Genomic DNA, 20,034 nt, shown 5'->3' with positions numbered 1-20,034 from the left:
CAGGTTATTTTTACAATGAATTTATAAACACATTTTAATTTACTTTCCAAAGGTAAGTGTAATGTTCTATTACTGTTTCTGTATTCATCCATAACATTCTACATTCATAAGCGAATCTGTTCTTTATTCTTTTGTGTGTGTGTGTATAAACGAATGCATGGAAAATATACTAAGGATCTTTGCTCATTGGTAAGAACATAAATATTTTTAATAAGATAGTTTTAACAATAGTAATCCTATTATTCAATGGATCTTATTAGACAGCAAATAAAAACCGCCAGTATTCACACAAGATGCCTAATCCTAAGAAGAGTTTACTTTTGGTCAGGGTTCAGATTGGCCCTGTGGTAGAGCTCTGGATTTTGGAGCTGTCCAAACGGAAGCAAATTTGTGCTATACAACAAAATATCCCCCATACCTTATACTGTATGTATGTTATAAGAGTGACAATCAATCCTTTATCATGGATGGTGCTGTTAACTGGCTACTTTCATAATTAAAGACGGCAGCAGATAACCTCAGTACTTGAGCCATAAATACAAATACATACGTTTTCTGCATTCTTTGATTATTTTTTTTATCTCATGGAAAGTTTGAATCATGGAATTAAAAAGACACAGAAAACGTGGACATTAAAAGCGACGTGTTTGAAGAAGGTCTTCAAAATATTTACTTCACACTTTACAGGGATAATAGGGTGAAATATTATAGATAAATGCCTAATAAACAGGAAACTGGGATATTATACCAAAATAAATAATATTTGGTTATGGCACTCATAAGCCCATAATTTAAAGTTAGCGAAACATTAAATGAACGAGACAAAGATAATTCTTTAACGTAGTTTCAATATAGAACGTACCATAACGATTGTTTGTTTTCGCTTAAACATCATATTACAGGTAAAAAGCTACTCTAATTAAACGGAATACAAAGCAAAAAATAATTACATAAGACTGCTTATACTCAGATCGCTTTTAGTGGTAAAATTTTCATGCAAACTCATTATTTTGAGTAAAAATGGTGACAATTGCATAATTTACTCATTCATTTGCACATATTTTATAAACAAAAAAATTTGAACTGCGTTATAGTTCGAGGCAATTGGTTACTTCAAGTCTTACTTAAGATTAGCATAAAATACCGACGTTGCGCTGCAGGATTCTAAGGTCCCCTCATGATTCACAGAGGTCTCTAAGAATCAGTCAAGCGTTTCCATTATCTTAAGTACTTATATAGCTACTCAAATGCACCAAATCTTTAACTGATTTGTCTGTTGGCATTTCCCGAACTTAATTCAATTCAACTCTTTTAAAAGCAAATATTTTTAAGTTAGCTTCTCAGATTCGTGTTTTTCCTTTATTTTTATTTTTATTTGCATTCTTTTCATTTTCTGAATACTCCAATATTTCCGATGTTACTTCAATTAATTTTTTTTTAATTTTCAGATTTGAATTTTTCTTCCCGTGTTTGTGTTAAAAAGAGTAATTGGCAGAAAATCTTAACATATTCTTCATTCAGTAAGTGAGAATTAGAAAAAAAAAGACACTTTTCTATATATCTTCGGGAAGCATAATTATGGAGCTATAAGGGAAAAAGAATTGGCCAAGATTTTTTGATTCATATCTATAAAATAATATCCAGGTCACACCCTCAGAATCCCCTTAGTATGCGTGCAAAGTTTCAGGTCTCTCTTGGGGTTATGTCGGTCACACACACGCACAGACAGGCTCTTTTATTATTATAGATGATGTACTACATAATATTAAACTAAATAAGCATGTCCGTTTTGTACATTATTGCTGTAACTTATTTCGTTATTTTTAAGCTCTATAGGTTTTTAAAATAGATTTATTTAGGTAGTTTTTATCCACTGGGAAAAAGATCGCCATGGGAAGCTAACATACTTGTTTTTTGTATGAGCTTTTCATAGCTTTTGGAAACCAAAGTCATAACTAAATTTGTATTTGTATTTTGTATATATGGAAAAATCTACAAAACTATTTGCTGCCATCCATAACTTTGAGCTACTTACCAGAGGAAAAGCAGTCAAGCAGCAGCACCCTACCATATATCATACAGGCTAAGATATTTCTTGTCACTGTTATAATGTACCTGCAGTTTAAAGTGCGGGAAATATTCTATGTTATCACTCAGATTCGAACCTGGTCCGCCAGCTATAAAATCTGGAGTTCTACAAGAGAACAAACCCATTCCCTAGGGAGTAAATAGTTATAATATCTGACTTATGTGGTACAGGATGGAATCAGATGTTTAGTACCTCTTTAGTTAATTATTAATATATTTTTAGTGCAAGCTAGATGAAGAAAGCCTCTCAAGTAAATAACCTAACTTTTACTTAGTTTATCTATGCACAGGAATAAATCCACTAATTCATCATTAAGAGTGTTTTCTTGCAGGAAAAATATATGTGCTTTACTTGTGATGTCTTGAAATAGACAGCTGTCTTTTGTGTTAGTGAATCGTATAATGGCTGGGAGCTTTTCTGCATTCATTTTCAATCGTCACGTGTAAGAAGTGCGTACAGTGAGCAGCCTGGCTTTGTCAATATTGTTGTATTCTGATATTTAAGACCAGGCTCTCCACTGTTAATTCGTTTGTTTGTTTTGAAGTTAAGCACAAAGTTACACAATGGGCTATCTGTGTTCTGCCCACTACGGGTATCGAAACCCGGTTTCGAGCATTGTAAGTCCGCTGGGGGCGTCTACTGTTAAACAGATATTTACGATAATTTTACAAATTGTTAAGCTTTTGCGAACTTTAATGGACATTCAGACTTTAACACTTTGCGATTTAATTTTCATAGTTTAATTTATTTTTCTTTCAAGTTACAAGGGGGGAGTCACACTAAACCAGTGCGAGAGAATCCATAAATGTTTATTTTCACATTTCTTTGTCTTCTTGCCGTTTCAGAGAATACTCTGCAAACACTTGCCTTTGTTGAGTATTGTGTTTATCTCTGTTTTGTTTTTTAATGAATATTGTTGTCTGGAAAATTATGTGTAATGATTTTTTTAAAGAACTCAGACTGAGTTGGACCTTATGTTAAACTAACCATGTTTGTTAGGTCGCTATTTATTGTATATTTATAACAATGTTGCTTAAAGCAAATTATTTAGGTACTAATCGTAGGTAAGGTTTTGTATTAGGATGTTACTCGTTGATATGAATGGTGATCATATGATCACCTAAATGTAATTATTAAGTATTAACTTCTTTTTTTATAATTCGAAACTAGTTATTGCTAGATTTTAGCTTTCTTTTAGGTTGCTAATCTATTACCGTCTTCAATGAAGTTCTCAGATGGACTATTTTCTGTGTTGGTAATTGCTGGGATTCCTGACAGCAGATTAGCAACCGAAATGTAGTATCTAACTATAAACAAATAAAATTTTACTAATTAATAATTACTCTTAGGTAATCTTATAGATTACTAACTGTGATAATAGTTATATAGGTATGTTGATTATAAACAAGTCAAGTGTGCTATATGTCTGAGAAAACTTAAATCAAGAATAGCGAAACTTTGACTAATGAAAACTTGGCGTATTAATATGTGAATAAAATTAGGATAACTAAGTAATACAGTTATTTATCAAAATTATTTTTTTGATGAATGTTAATATCAACTATTAAAATTGCTCTATTTGTTCGTCATTTTCAGACTTAGTAATTCAGATCACTAATTTATTTATTTACTTTTTGTTTTTAAACTTCTATGTACAAATTTTACTTGTGACTAACGAACAACTTATCTGAATAAGAACACGTTTTAATGAATGGTACAACTTCGGTTTAGGAGGAAAATATGGGTTAATAGAAGATATTATACTGGTGTTATGTTTTAGTTTAATTACGTGTTTTACTTAAATAAAAAATTATATTTTTAATAGGAATCATTTCTATACCCAAAGATTGTGTCGAGATTTTTAATTTTTAATTTAACTTTTTCTTTTTTCTATTCTCGGACTATTATGATTCGAGATTACTATCACCACTTCTTGATTTAAATACTGCTTCTTAATTTTGTTTACAAAATGAACCTTCTTCCTTTTTGTTTTCTTATAATACCGAAAGTTAAATCTATGTGTGAAACTTATGTATGAAGAACGAACTCTCACAGGAAACCAATGTTTAGGAATTTATAACGAAAATATCGCTGGGTGTTACCAGATTATATAAATAAACTATTGCCCCAGTTCCTTGGTTTCTCGACAATATTCGAGGTGTATTTTAACTGTGATGTGTTTCGGTTCCTTAACAATATTTGATAATACGTATGTTGTAACTTGTATGTGATTATGTTTCAATTACTTCACAATGTTTAATTATTTGGTAATATTTTCCATCGAAATGAACTATTCACAATATTCAACCTATCACTTATTTAAGTGAATATAAGTTGGTATTTATTGACAAAATAAACTTCTTGCTGCTTAAATTTCTCATTTATAAAAGTGAGAACTATAGAAGGTTCATATCTTGCGATTTCCTGCACGTTGACAGCATGAGATTCTTAAAATGAGAACCTAACAAGGAAGACATTAAACATTTTAGTGTTCTAGTAAATTGAATAAATGTTATAGGAATTGTTTTCAGGGCGAGGGTATTGTTCCTTAAATACCATTCTGATATTTAAAAAAAATGCTCTTCAATTTCTGAATAATTCATGGATTAGTCTGTCAATCAAAAGTTGGTTAATTTTATATACAATTTTTTTTCATCGTGAAAACGTATCCTAGTGTACGAATCTTTCTAATATATTTCGCTTTTATGTATTATAAATTATCAGTTTTGTATCATTTGTAACATGCAATGAAATATTATGGTTTTCAAGTAAATTATAGTATATTGGTATTTTGTGTGAAGCTCGAATGCATTCAGAATATCTAAAACAAGCGCCATCTAGAAATTTTAATTGCAGTAAATATTAAATGATAATTATCAATGATTTAGACAAATGCAACAGCTGCGGTATCTTCTCTCTGTGTGTGTGAGTTTATTTGCAAAATCACGACTAAACATTCAAGCCAGAATGAAGTATAAAATACATAAAAAGTAGGACGACCTCTTTTAATTTTTAATTATTTTCATTTTTCAAAATCAGTAATATTGTGGTTGAAAATCTATAATTAATATTCATATGCAATACTGAAGTGAAATTGTAGTCTGAATTACGTAGAAAAACTATTATAACTAACTTGAATATTAAACTCAACTCCAGTATATAACAATAATGAATACCAATATCGAAGCTGCTTTAAAAATAATCTCTTGCGGTTAGAATGCATGTGAAAACAAAACTATTAACTACGTTTAAATTGAATTTTAAAATGTTGTATCGTCTTCACAAAGCAATAAAAAAATCAACAATCTAGTTAATTTTTTGTTGTATATATATATATATATTAAGATCTGAGTCCAGTCGATTTGATTTTCATTATATCATACACCCAATGTTGATCTCCTTAAAAAAACAACACACGTTTCAATAGCTCTATAGTAGGCAGATTTTTAACTTTTCACATACGTCAACATAAGTGCTTGGACTTAAATTGAAAATGGTCTTCTAAGTGTAAAGTACTTGAATAGGTCTCCGTTTAAAGTTTTCGTGTTAAAACAAAACACTCTTCCCTGCATATTTTCCATAATACATCTACTATAAGAGGATAACGATTTCCTAACGCCCGTTTAAACAGTCCGAACACATAAAAATCCAAAGGCACTGTGTCCAGCAGCTTCACCGATATGTCTTAATATGGGATAACATGAATACCAGTTTCATTCTCCAGCTGCTTGAGATATGCAACAGTTGAGTGGGGGGGGGGGTATGATTGGAAGCTTTAACTTGGTGAATGCATACCCAAATGGCTTAATTTTCCCTACGGGTATTTATCTTCATTACGTTAAGTAGTGTTGCCTGGGGCAAGTTAACGACTTCAACTACTGATCTTTGAGTTCATGGGTTACCTGTTACAAGACGCCACACTTTACTCCCACGAGTTGCAAGTCTATTTCTGAATGATCTTAACATCCAAAGTCGATCCATATTAATTTAGATAAACCCAAATCAAAATACATGTTTATGATCTGATTGTATAAGTATATTGCATTGGAAAAGATTGTTACATACCCTTCACAAAAGCGATCAATTTTAGGTGGTATCACATTATCAAAACAACATCAAAATGTAGTTTTGATAAATTCTGTGAAACTGCAACCTGATATCAGATATGGTTGTCACGTGACCTGCTGATGTACATATTCAAACGCGCTGTAATATAAGGTACTCAACCTGTGTATTTCGTTTTATAGAAGTAAAAATTTTGAGTCAGATTTAACAAAGGAGAAATTTGTGAGTGATTTAACACTTTATTATCATAAATCAGCTTTCATCAAAACGCCAGTTTCTTTAGATGAGATGAATTTCATTAGATCTCAAGCTGCCTTGCTTAAGCCGAACATATTTTAAAAGGTTTTTCACCAAGTCTCAGGACATTCCTAGGTCCAACAAATAAGGAACATATTCATTAAAATTTCCAACTAGGCATTCTGATGATATTTATGTCATTTTCCATGTAGTGGAGAAAGAAGTAAATGGGCAAACGCTCAAATTTCAATACTTTTCTCTGTTTCTCATAGAATAGAATAACATAGCATCTTCCAACCATAACAAAAACGACGAGGAATGGTTGTTATAGGAGAATCTACCTTTAAGACGACAGTTCCATTGCACAACAAAATCACATTTGCTTGCTGCAATGATAAGATTCATAAGTGTTCAACAGAGGAGAAAAAAGTATAGGCAAAAACGAGTTTTTATTATTGTGTTGGCAATGATGTCGCTTTTGTTTGTAACTTTTAACATTTCGTTCACTTTTGGTTAGCTTATTTCCAAAATATACAAAAAAAAATCGACGATCAGCATATGTCATTATCACTTATTTCAATGATACTTTGCGAGGTTGAAATTAAAGACAGACTAAACACACGTATATCTACCTATCGTCGTCAAATTACCCATTCTTTAATTTCTATTATACTAAATCAAAATATGTTAATAAACAATAAAAAGAATTAAACCTTTAACATTTGTAGTCTCACCATCGATTTTATAAATTCTGCTACTCTTAGTACTTAGTTTCTTTACTTAAAATAACACAAAATGTGTGAATTAAGTAAGTGTATTGCGGAAGGAAACCCCAAAATCAGTCGAAGCAATGAAAACCACCAAATGTAATTAATATACATGATATTTATAGTTACGCTAACTTTAAATCAAAAATATCTGAAAACTTCAAGGAAAGGACAACGGAAGTTATGCATGATTAAACCGAATTACATTTTGTTTTAGAATATATATTTAGGTTACTTAATATATTCGTAACACATATGTAAGCATGGTTGTAAAATATGCTTAAAACAGTTGAGAAGCGGTTTTAGTCATTACATTATGCCTATAAACCACATTTATGCTGGATTTTCACATTTACTTTATTCACCGATAAATATCCTTGGTTCATATTGTGAAAAAGCTAACTGGCGATAAAAGGTGTTAAAAAACATGCTCATGAACACTTAGCATGAACGAATTGGCAGGGATGTTTAAGGCTTAGTATTATCTGTTATTATAACAATAATAAACCAATAAAGACTATAAAACTGTAAAATAAGTAAAATAATTATCTGGATATTGTTTAGTATTTACAGCGTTTTGATTCACCTGTTAATGAATAATCTCTTATATTCTTCGAATAAAGGGCTAACGTGAAAATAATAATCATCATAATGCCATCAATTTTAATTGTGCTTCGGTAGCTGTTACAATTAGTTCTACAAAAAATGTAATTGCTGAGAGAATAATATACGTTAAATTCATGTATGTTATAATCGTTAACTATATATACTGAAAAGCATATTTTTTGAAAAAATGTTTATATACATGGTTTAATAACTTATGATAAAAGGATTTTGTATATGCAAGTCGTGTGACAACCACGGCCGATATAAAGTTGTGGTAGAATTAAATGTATAAGAACTACATTTTGAAATATTTTTTTGGTGTCCGTTGTTAGTATGATGTCACCAAAGAAACAAATATATCACTTTTGGAAAGGGTATGTAACAGTCCTTTCCGATGCAGAATATTCATACACTCAGATAATAAAAATATATTTAAATCGGGGATTTATAATTTCCAAGACGAGTGTTTCCTTTATACTTAAAGGCATTAGAAAACAAAGGAATATGGGTCAACTTTGGACATTAGGAGTATCTGTCAATAGACATACAACAAGTCGTTCGCCAGCCGTTGTAAGCAAAGCTCAATGTCCAGTAACAGGTGAGAATCCACAAACACAAAGGTCATTGACAAAAGCCATCCACGTGCCCTAGTCAATAGTATGAGTGTCATCAAGAAGGGTTTCCTTCTGTAAAAGTGTCACAGTTCACGTGTACAAATTGCTTCCATAAAATATTCGTTCAACCGTTACATATTTCAAGCAACTGGAAGATGAAACTTACATTCAAACTATTCCATACGAGGATATTCCAGTCGAGTACGTAGTTTAGTTTTTAACGACATACATCAGAAAGATACAATATTTCGAAGAAGGTAACACTTATTGTTATCCGTGGAAACAGAAAATTCGCACATAAGAACAAAACTGTCACAGCAATTTCATAACATACCTGTGAAGTCCCATCCCAGTGTAGCTCCAATAGCCTTTCGTACCTTTAGTTTGCTTAAAAATGGTGTTGAAATCTTTTGTACAAACGAGTGTCTGTAGAATATTTACCAAGATGTGGGGTCTAAGATTAACCTCGCTATCTTTCACAGAGGCTTGTTATAATGGAAGTTATGGTGTTGGACTATAGCTCGTAATTATGGTCAACGATTGAGTAAGTATGTTTAGGAACAGTATGGAACCGTGAATGTCGTTCTTATAAGGTACGATTAACCCTCAGTAAATGAATGTGGACATAAGGCGAGAACTCTTTGCAAATACATGTGAGTCGCTTTTAAAATGTTCGAGTTATGTGATACATTTTTCAAAGAAATCCTGTTTTTAACATTACAAGATGATTCTGATTACTCAATTCTTTAAACTTGATAATAATTTTACATATTTTCTTTTGTTTACAGTGGAATGTCATTGACGTGAAAAATATATAATCAACTCATTTTACATTTACAGCGATAATAAAAAGAATGAAAATTTGCGTATTGTATTTATGTGCAGTTTTCCATAGCTTCATTCCATGCCTATTCGTATTTTATAAATCTTTCAGCATCTTAATTTTTTACCTTTTATGGTAGAATGTGGAATTAATCTGAAAAGTCATAACCTGTATTTGAAGTATCAATCTTCTTTAAAGGTTAACACATGATGAAAATAAAATCCCTGCTTACTACAAAGTAACCCTTAACGAAAATGAGAAATTCAAAACATCGAAAAGTTTCAAGGTTTCTTGTTCTCATCTAGTAAAAAGCATCACTATAGAAGAGTTATCAATATTATCTATTAGAACGTTTTGGTCAAAGTGCGTCTTTGGTATTCTGTAACGTTCAGGATATCGTCTTGGTGTTCTAAAGAAGAGAAAATCCTTCACCAATCAATTTTATTTTTCAATCAATCTTACAGGTGTTTGTTTCTTAATAACAAAATATTATAATGTATTGGATCTAGTTCTTAGGTTAGTGCCTACTAAGATAAGTTATTATTATGACTATCTAATACTTTCTCTCTTTTACTGGTTTCCAGTATCTAACTGGTTGCTTCTTTCTCGTTAGAAGTGTTGTTAACCACAGTAGATAGGTCTCATGTTTGTATTGCCAAATTTTTTACAATCTTCCTTATTCTTTTTTATAGATGTTTTATGAGACAAATTATGGCATAAACATAAGAACGTTATAAGTGCATTATGTTTTAATATTTTTTCATCTATTCTTATGAAAATTACATTGTATTTATATAGTATAGTTTCACGAACATGTAGGTCAACTGATGTTTACATCAGTATGTTAACATGATTTATGGGTTTAACCAAATTCTGCCAAGCATAGCGAATCTTGAGAGGTGCAAATAGCGAGTGTACCTAATTGTATGTGTACAAAGATTACGTGTACATGTTTAGACATGTATTAAATGCATAATATATATATGTGTATAAATAAAGGATGTACACTGGTACAGTTTTGTATGTGCTCTAATGAATTTATATAGTTCCAATTAATTGTACATCTGAAACACACCATGGTGAATAGCAGAGCTAAATTTTAGCAGTGTGTATTTGCGGAAATTTTTGTTTATTTTATATTTGTGTAACCATTAATCTCTGGGAGCTAGTATATTTGGTTACAATAAGTTGTCGTTTATCTTCAGAATAAATGCGTGATATATATAGAAAATATTTAAAAAAATGATTATGATAAACATCAGTGTGATAACAAGTGTCATAGTGTGAACGCCTTTTCAATAATAAAGAGTGTGGTGTTAAATATATAATAGGTTATTAAATTCTGCCTTTTCTTCAGTTTTTACTAATGAAGATTTAAGCAATATTCCTCATCTTGAACAGTTGATAGATGGAAACAAGGTCGAACAAGATAATTGCATTAATTCTGAGCATGTTATTAAGAGCAAATGGGAAGTTTGAAGAACGATAAGGCTCCTGGGCCAGATAATATTTCCCCAAGGATTTCGATGGTGGTTAAGGATTATATATGTGAGCCACTTGCTACTATTTTCTTAAGTCTTGGAATAGTGTGCAGGTGCCAAATGATTGGTAGTTAGCTAATGTCACTTCTTGTTCCAAGGAAAGTAATAAATAGTGTCCCAGTAATTATAGACCTATTAGTCTTATATCAGTTGTGGGAAAAGTCATGGAAAATCTGATAAAAGATGTTTTGCAAAGTCATTTAACAAAGGAAACTCTTGCCTAACAAATCGTTTGACATTCTTTGAAAATGTTACTGCTTATGTGGATGAGGGCAAGGGTGTAGATTTGGTATATTCGGATTTTCTGAAAGCATTTGACAAGGTGTCACATAAAAATAATGGGTGATAAAAGTTAGATAATTAGATAGAAGAGTGATTGGAGGGAAGAAAGCAGAGGGTTGTTATAAATGGAGTTCAGTCAAACTGGGTTAATGACACAATTCAGGGATCAGTCTTAAGACCTTTGCTCTTTTTGATTTACATCAATGACATAGATGAAGGAATAATCAATAAATTACTTAACTTTGATGATGATATTAAGGTCTTGAGTGTTGCTAGCTATGTAGAGGATAATGCTTGGAAAAATAAATGGCAGATGGCTTTTAATTATAATAAATGCAAGATAATGCATGTGAGTTATCATAATTTGAATTATAAATAAAATTTGACGGAGATAACCTTAACAGTGTTAAGAAAGAAAGAGATCTTAGTATAATGGTTGATCAGTCTCTTAAGCCATCCAAGCAGTGTGCTGTTGCTAGTGGTATGGCAAATAGGATTTTAGGTTGCATCTACAGAAATATTGAATATAGGTCTAAAGACGTTATATTTTCATTGTATAGGTCATTGGTTAGGTCACATTTGGAGTATTGGGTTCAGTCTTGGGCTCCTTACCTTAGGGAGGACATTGAATTGTTGGAAAGGGTTCAAAGAAGGGTTATTAGAATGGTGCCTGGGATGAAGGGATTGTCATAAGAAGAGAGATTAAGATCACTGAAATGGTTTTCTCTTGAAAAAAAGAAGAGTTAGAGGAGATCTGATTGAAGTGTTTAAGATTCTAAATTGAATTCATAGTGTTGATGCATCATCTTTTTTCATATCTAACGGCGAGAATAGTAAGACTAAGGGACAGAAACATAAATTTTGGCAAGGTAGGAGTCATCTTCAGCTAAGACAGCTTTATTTTTCAGGATAGTTAGCTTTTGGAATGGGTTGTCGTCGGATGTTATGGAGGCAGTAAACTTAAGCGAGTTTAAAAGAAAGTTTACGACTGTATGAATATGTTATTTTTAATATTAACAGCACATATACCTCCACTTCTATAAGTGTACAAACAACTCATCTAATATAATAAATCATTTAGAAATTTTGGAAAGCTCAGTAAAATCAAATCATTATTTACCACATCAACGTTGCATAGCATGATGGTTAATATTGGCATGTAGCATAAGTTTTCCATTTCAGCTCTTAGGCATTCCTAAGCGGTTTCTAAGAAGTGATTCTCCTTTCTAAAGTTCTGTATGTTCATCGATGACGTAATAGGCAGTAAGGTAAGTAAAGAAAAATTTATTAATCTGAATTACTTGTGTTCTCTTCCTAACTATGAAAAATATAAAAACATACCTGGAAAGTTGAAAATACAAAAGAAAACCTGATGAAAATACAGTGAATAGTATAGCTTAGATATAATAAATATAAAAAAATAGTATTTTAAAACACACACAGACATCGAATTTTAATTTGTCCGCTAAACATAACTTTTGAAATCTTACTTTTCCCATCTCAGAAAAAGTATTAGTTTTATACTATGATCAATCTCAAAATGTTAAGTATTTTTTACCTGTTGAATATTCTTCTAAACGATAAGTTGCAGCATACGCCATACCGCTACAAAAAACTAAAATTTTCAAATTAGAGAATATTTCGACTATTAAAATGTGTTTTACAATGCGGCTACAAAATGGCTTAAATTACTTTACCAGTAGTCGTACAACCTTTCTGCTTTGATAAAACTTGCATATGAAAGACATAATCTCTGGAAGCCTTATATTTCCTTCCTCAGTGTGATATACGTTATTGACTTGTTTGGAACAACATTATTCATTTTATAACGTCCTACGTAATTTCTCAGATAAGGGGTTTTATGTATCTCATTGAATAATCAGTTCATCCAAGAGGTAGTTAAGTCAATAATAGTAATTAGAATTATTATCCAAAATGCCACGGCCCTAGATTTGTTTTGACACAAAAATTGATGTCTTTTGATGAATGAAGCTACAATTTAAACCGCATTTGTATTTTCCTCCAATTTTACGAAACCTTTTAAAGTCGAGCCTTTTCTACGATACAAAAAAGGAGCACCAGAATGCGCGATGTTACATATTAAAACGGTAAAAACCAAAAATATTATATTTATTAATAAATATCTTTTGGGAAACGAGCTTTGGGTCTTGGTCAATATGTCTGTTTCATAATTATAATTAAAATATTATCTTTTTGTGACTTCTATTCACTTAGAGAGAAATAACTAAGAATTAGAAAAAGAACAGCATGTCTGAGAACTTCAACAAGTAAGGCATTCATCTTCATTTCTCTTGGTCGAAGAGTAGAGAAGAAACAGATCAGTCAAATCCTCTGACAGTAGGTTAAGTAAAAGAAAATTGCTAAAATTGCTATAATTTTTTTTCCATGAAAAACAATAATAAATTAGTAGTCCAATATAAGATATGCTTTAACGACTAAAAGCATCATTTATTTTTAAAAGAAGTTAATTTTTATATGTTTGTTGTTAAACACAACAATAGGCTATCTGAACTCTGTTCTTTGCAGTATTGTAACCCCAAATTTTTAGCGTTATAAGCCCTCAGACTTACCGCTGAGCCATGGAAGGGTTATTTGTAACATTTGTAAAATGTTCCAATTTATCGATTTAAATGAGACAAGGAAAAATTCTATAAACACGACTATAACAACGGCATTTTTATTTGAATTCATAAGAAATTTACAAAATGAATGTAATGACTAACAATCATTATTTTAAATTCACAATGGCAAATACACCAATTTATCATCTAGTTAACCGCTCTTATGATGTTTCATTTTAACTGAACTCAACATGAACTTGAATGATACATATACAGAAGACAAAATAATAGTTTAATAAACATATATTAACATATTTTGACTTCATAAGCTTTATGAAGTAAGATCTTAAAAGCATTTCTAAATTATAGAAAAAATAAGCGCTTTTAAATTACTACTTATCTCAGACCATAATTTAACTTCTGTAAATTTAACTGACCTTTGACTTAAAGAAGTAAGACATCAACGAATATAAAAGTCAATGGAAGCAGTTAAATTGGTATCAAGAGTACGAACGTCCCTTATTTTCGTAAAAATAAGTTTGTTAAATTAGAAGTAACATTTGTTTTGTTAAATGTCTATATAAATGTTGCTAATTCTATAAAAAACACAACTTATGTTTAGAGTATTTGAAGTAAAATAGAATGATGTTACCTGGTCCACGCTTGATCCAACGTTTATATGTATTATAAGTATATTATGAACAATATTGATTGGATTTAGCTCTGTTACATTAGGAGCCACCAACTCATAATTGCATAATTAATATAAAGATAGACAAGTGCATAATAAACCACCTGTAAATTTCAGACATAACATAATACCTCAATTTTTATATAATATTGGCAGCTTTTGATAATACTTAAAACTAATCATGCTTATATAGTGTTTTCAATTTATTTTATGATGAGTAATGACTCCTAAACATTTGACATACCTAGTTTGTTCATTAACGATATTATTTGGGTCTACCTATAGGTTCCTTACAAGTGAGTATCTTTTTGAAATTTTAATATATTCATCAATGATGTAATAGGTCTTAAAAAATGACTAAAACAATTATTAATATGAATTCCTTGCGTTCTCCCACCAAGATATAAAATATGTCTGAAATGTTTAAAATACAAAGTAAAAAAAAAGTGAAGAAAAGTTAGTGAACAGTATAGCTTAGACATTATAAGTAGAAAAAAATAGTTCTTTTTACGTGATAGTATGAAATTTTACTTCTTTCCGTCTAAGAAGTAATATTTTTATAGCGCAACAATATTAAAATGTCAGGTGTTTCTTACTTTTCAATATTTTAAACGTTATTTTTTTTTTTTGCTTTTCATAAATTTTTGCATAACCGTATAAATGTATTTATTTATGTGTAAAGATGTGTCTTGTTTGTTATTAAGCATAAAGTTACAGAATAGGCTATTTGTGCGATGCCCACCATGGTTATCAAAACTCGATTTTTTGTGTCAAAAGTCCAGATATTTCCCGCTGAACCACTCACAGGCAATAAAAAAAAAGAAGAATAGTTTGAAATTTAAAAACTGTATCATCTAACCTATCTTCTGAAAGCCATACAAGTATATTTTTATAATTTAAAAGAAGGCTTTAGTTGATTCTCCTTTCCTTGACAAATGACATTCAAGTCTAATTTTGAAAAACGGAAATACATTAACATAGATGTAAGTCATATTTCAATAACAGCTATTCTACCGATATAATTTCTTATATAACGAAAAAAACTGGTAGAGCTTTAATGTTTCCATATCGGAATAATCTTTACATTTTAAGCAGTGATTATATTATTCTAAACCTTATTTTAATAGTAAAATATAATAAAAGAATATTTAAAGTAATATTTTATTTATTTTATGTTAATACATACAAATCACTGGAATCTTAATAAATGAAAAATGTTTATTGCATTATAGAAATATGTAACGTTACAAAATTCTAAATCGCATAAGAAGCATGTTTGATTTTGTTTATTTGGTTTGAATTTCACGCAGAACTGCTCTAGGGCTATCTGCTCTAGCCGTCCATAATTTAGAAGTGGTACACGAGAAGAAAGACAGCTAGTCAAAACCACCAACCTCCAATTCTTGGGCTACTCTTTTACCAACAAATAGTGGTATTGACCGTCACATTATAACACCCCGTGGCTGAAATGGAGATCATGTTTGGTGATGGGAATCAAACACACAACTCGCAGATTGCGAGTCGAGTGCCCTAACCACCAGGCCATGCCAGATCGAGCATGGTTCCTTAAGTCAGTTTGTTGAATGTTTTAAACATTATCACTTAGATACCTCCAAAAGTGGCATATCTTTAAGCGTACAAGTAACTTAATTAAAACAATAAACCTTCTCGAAATTTTAGAAAGTTCAATAAAACAAAAGGATTAATTATCGACACCAAAGCTGCAAAAACACGATATCTAATAAGAATAAATAGAATTATAAGTGCAACGTAACTACGATCATGTGACAAGCAACCTCGAAACAGCTTCTACTTTGAATAAATATAATATTTGAAACATAAACTACACAAACTTATAAACGTATATCATTTATTTTAGTTAAAGATACTTGATAATACACACACATATTCTAGACACAGTACCGAAAAAGTTCAGTCATGTTATCTTCGGTAGTGAAAACGCTTAAATAATTCAAAATCCTAGAATTGACAGTTTTATCAATGTTAAACACTAGTTTTGTGGTGGATATATTCAAACACATCCTAAATACGGATGAACATTGAAAAACGTAATTGAAAAATACACTCTAAAAAAGAAAGAAAAATGCTCCCAAAAATTCAAATTATTTTAAAGCTAAAAAAAGGAAAGGCTACAACATATAATATTAATCAGGTTATATACCCAGCCACAATCTAATGGCACAGTATACTGTTTCGTTTATTTGTTTCTAGGCACAAGACTGAATAACGGGCTATCTGCGCATGTGCCGAATCCTCTATTTTAGCGGTAAAAGCCTTGAAGCTTACCGCTGAGCCATTGCAAAGCAAACAAAATATAAATGTATAAGTTTCAATAACACGATGGAGTTATGCTAACCTCTGGGTTAAGTACGCCACTGAACATGCTCCACAGTTTCAGCTGTAGAAGCTTTATAGGGATGACAGTCAAGCCTGTTATTTACTTATAGGAGCCGGACAAAGCCTTGTGGAGACTTGTGCAGCTGATTGGCTGCTCTTCCTCTCGTCAGTAATTCAAAATTAGTGACAGTTAAAACTAAATCCTAATGATATGTGAATCGTCCTTTTAGTCCACCTGCGTATAAGACGTTCAGGTTGAAAATGCTAATAACAGTTCTATGAATTAAGACAACTATTTCCATCAGTAAACAACAAGGGTTAAATTTATAATGTTGACAAATACTTGATTTCGTTCTTTAAAGATTTATGCTGAATACAGTTGTATATCACCAACCATTCTAGTAAAGCAGTATGCATAAATACATATCCACACATTATTTGTTTAAAATATTTTCATCCTTTAGCATATTCGTGATAAAATTTCGCCTGTCTCACAATATAGGAGACATAAATACTACAATATTGATATAAACGATAATATACTCCGGTTTTTAATATTTAAATCTACCTATAGAATTTGAAATTTATTAAGTATAACATTATTTTTGCAGGAATGACTAGACATGCATGATCGCCAAAATATTTACAAAACAGTGGATCCTTCCTTTTTTTTATATTATGAATTACGTTTTATTCAAAGCTTTTGTTAAACTGTGGGTTTTTTTGTTGTTGTTGTTGTTTTTTTCCAGTTAGTGAATTTTAGTGATGTGGTTTAATGTTGTACTGAAGCTCATCGGTACAGTATGCTCCAACAAATGGACATGTTATGAATGAAAGTGTGAGCGTGGACGCCTACAATGAAGGTTTATCACCCTTGACACTTCATTCTCTGACGTGGTATTCAGAAAATATTGTTTTATGATAATCAGCTGCTTATGGTAAAAAAATTAAATTCTGCTGAAATAAATATCATAACTTTTGAATATTAATACGGATTTATAAAACATAAGACTGTTAGATATAATGAGTACACAAAATAACGCAGCTAAAAGCGCGCTTTTTAAATTGTCAAGTAAAAATGTGCTGCGTAACCATTCATATATCTAACTATTTAAAGTCCTAATTAGGTGACCTATTTAACCTTGTCAGCAAAATGTGTTAATAATGTCATAAGATTTCTAAAACTCAGGGACACTTCGAGGTTGCGTAATAACTTCTGAAAATATCAAAATCTTATAGATACCACATGAAGACCAGTAGCGACTAAACATAAACATTTGCACAATTACACGAAACTAGTCACCTTTGTGTATAACTTCATTACCATTGTAGGCTTAGTAAATCGAATATATATTTGCACAACCTATTGTGATAATAAATAAACTTGATATTCCGAAAATTGTTTAATCTCGAAGTCTGAAAGGGAGGTCCAGTTCAATCTATACTTGGATCAACGTGTCTTACTGGGTTATACTAGTTTAGGAGAATTCCACTTCTCATCAGTAACCCTGAACACAAGTTAGCCACAGAGAGAGATAAGCTAGATAACCTATTGGATTTGCAACAAAAAAAATGTTAATACATGTCTTGTAAAGTTTCATAAAAGTCATTTATTACATTCTGATATATTTTATTATTTTCATCATCATTATTAAATCTCACTGAACCGTTGAAGCAAAGTATTTTGAGATAAACCTTATACGCACGGTACAGTCAAACACAATATTAAAAAATCATTCTAAAACTAAAGAAGAAATCAATTCGCTAAAAATCAAGGTAGATCCTAAAACTGATCTCATACAAACCAAATTTATGAATTTCCGAGGTTGCTCTAATATTTGTTTTAACATGTAGGTAGGCCTAATTGTGCACAATAAATATTGGCTTAAATACGCAGCTGTTAAATTACATTCACACACTAATTTTATAAGGTTTCATAAAAGTAGTATATTAATGATATCTTAAAAAGAGAAACTGGCTATAAGCAAACCATTATATATCAAACTATAGAACTTTAAAGGTTTCATGTGTGCTACCTATTTGCCACATGTAATGTTTGTAAATTTTAGATTTAATTTCTAGGTAAAAGTCAGTTACAATTTACTTGTTTAGAAGTGTTTAACCATTCATCTTTTATAGTATTTTCCCAATATATATATATTATATTGATTTTAATATTTAATAATTAACAAATACTTTATTTCACTATTTTTGTTATAAGTTAGATGAACTGAAAGCGAAAAACTCAAAGAGATATGCTCCAGTACCACATTTTTGTCCTAAAAAACCAAAGAAACCAAAGCCTCCAAAATATATCCAGGCCCATTTTAAAACATACTTACTATGCAAGAGAGTTTCTGGTAATAATGTAGTACACATGATTATAATTAACTGATGTGTACAAAATCACATTGATTGTAATTAACTGGACCGTAAATAATATATAATACATAAGAAAACATATTTCAAAAGATTTTAAGAACGAGGGCATGTGTTCCTTTGAGCTAGGAGAATATTTTTATTAATGAATATGCCCTTAAGTACTGATAAGAGAGTCCTAACGTTGGTAAATACCTATGTTTTTCGTTATTCCACAGGGCTTCTACATAGTGAACATTAATGTAATGTATCTGATATACGCACAGTTTTTGATATAATTTCAGTGATCATACAAGACGCATACATAGATATGAAAATACATACTTTACATTTGACAAATAAATAACCAAAAGCGGTTGAGATTATTTTTCGCATTATTTTACGTTTTGTAATCAGATTATTTATTATTCTGTAACTCTATAATAATAACAAATGGCTTTAAAAATAGTCATATACATAAATGTGATTGTTAACTCTGTGCAATATCTGAAAAGTAAAACTCCATCCTCGTAAGAGTTTTACATATACAATGAGTGGTCACAAGAAAATAGACACCTAATTTGTCGTCATTTAACTGATTTATGCTAACTAATTTGTGTTCACAGAGCACTATATAAATGAAAATGGCCCGCACATTAATTATCTTGTGCTACAACATGCATAGAAGTCAAGGTTCTCTCGAAATGTCAGATTTTGTTAGAGGAAGGATAGTTGGTCAAGCAAGATGGTGGAATAAATCAGCGGCAAATTTCGCAGAATTTAGGAATCCCGCTTTTGACAGTCAACAGAATCATCGTGCAGTTCAGGAAACATGGCAAGGAAACAACTGAGCAGCGTACGGGTCGTCCTGGTCCATCGGAGAGGACAAAAAGGGCTGTCAAGAGGATCATCGAAATGGATCCCAGATTAACAACTGCAGAAGTGGCCAAAGTTGGTGGGATGAGCCCGAAATCTGTTCAGCGAATTCTCCACAGATTGGGTTATCGTTGCAGAGCAGCTA

Source organism: Limulus polyphemus, unplaced genomic scaffold, assembly GCF_000517525.1.
Source record: "Limulus polyphemus unplaced genomic scaffold, Limulus_polyphemus-2.1.2 Scaffold19, whole genome shotgun sequence".
Lineage (NCBI taxonomy): Eukaryota > Metazoa > Arthropoda > Merostomata > Xiphosura > Limulidae > Limulus > Limulus polyphemus.
This window is presented reverse-complemented; position numbering follows the sequence as displayed.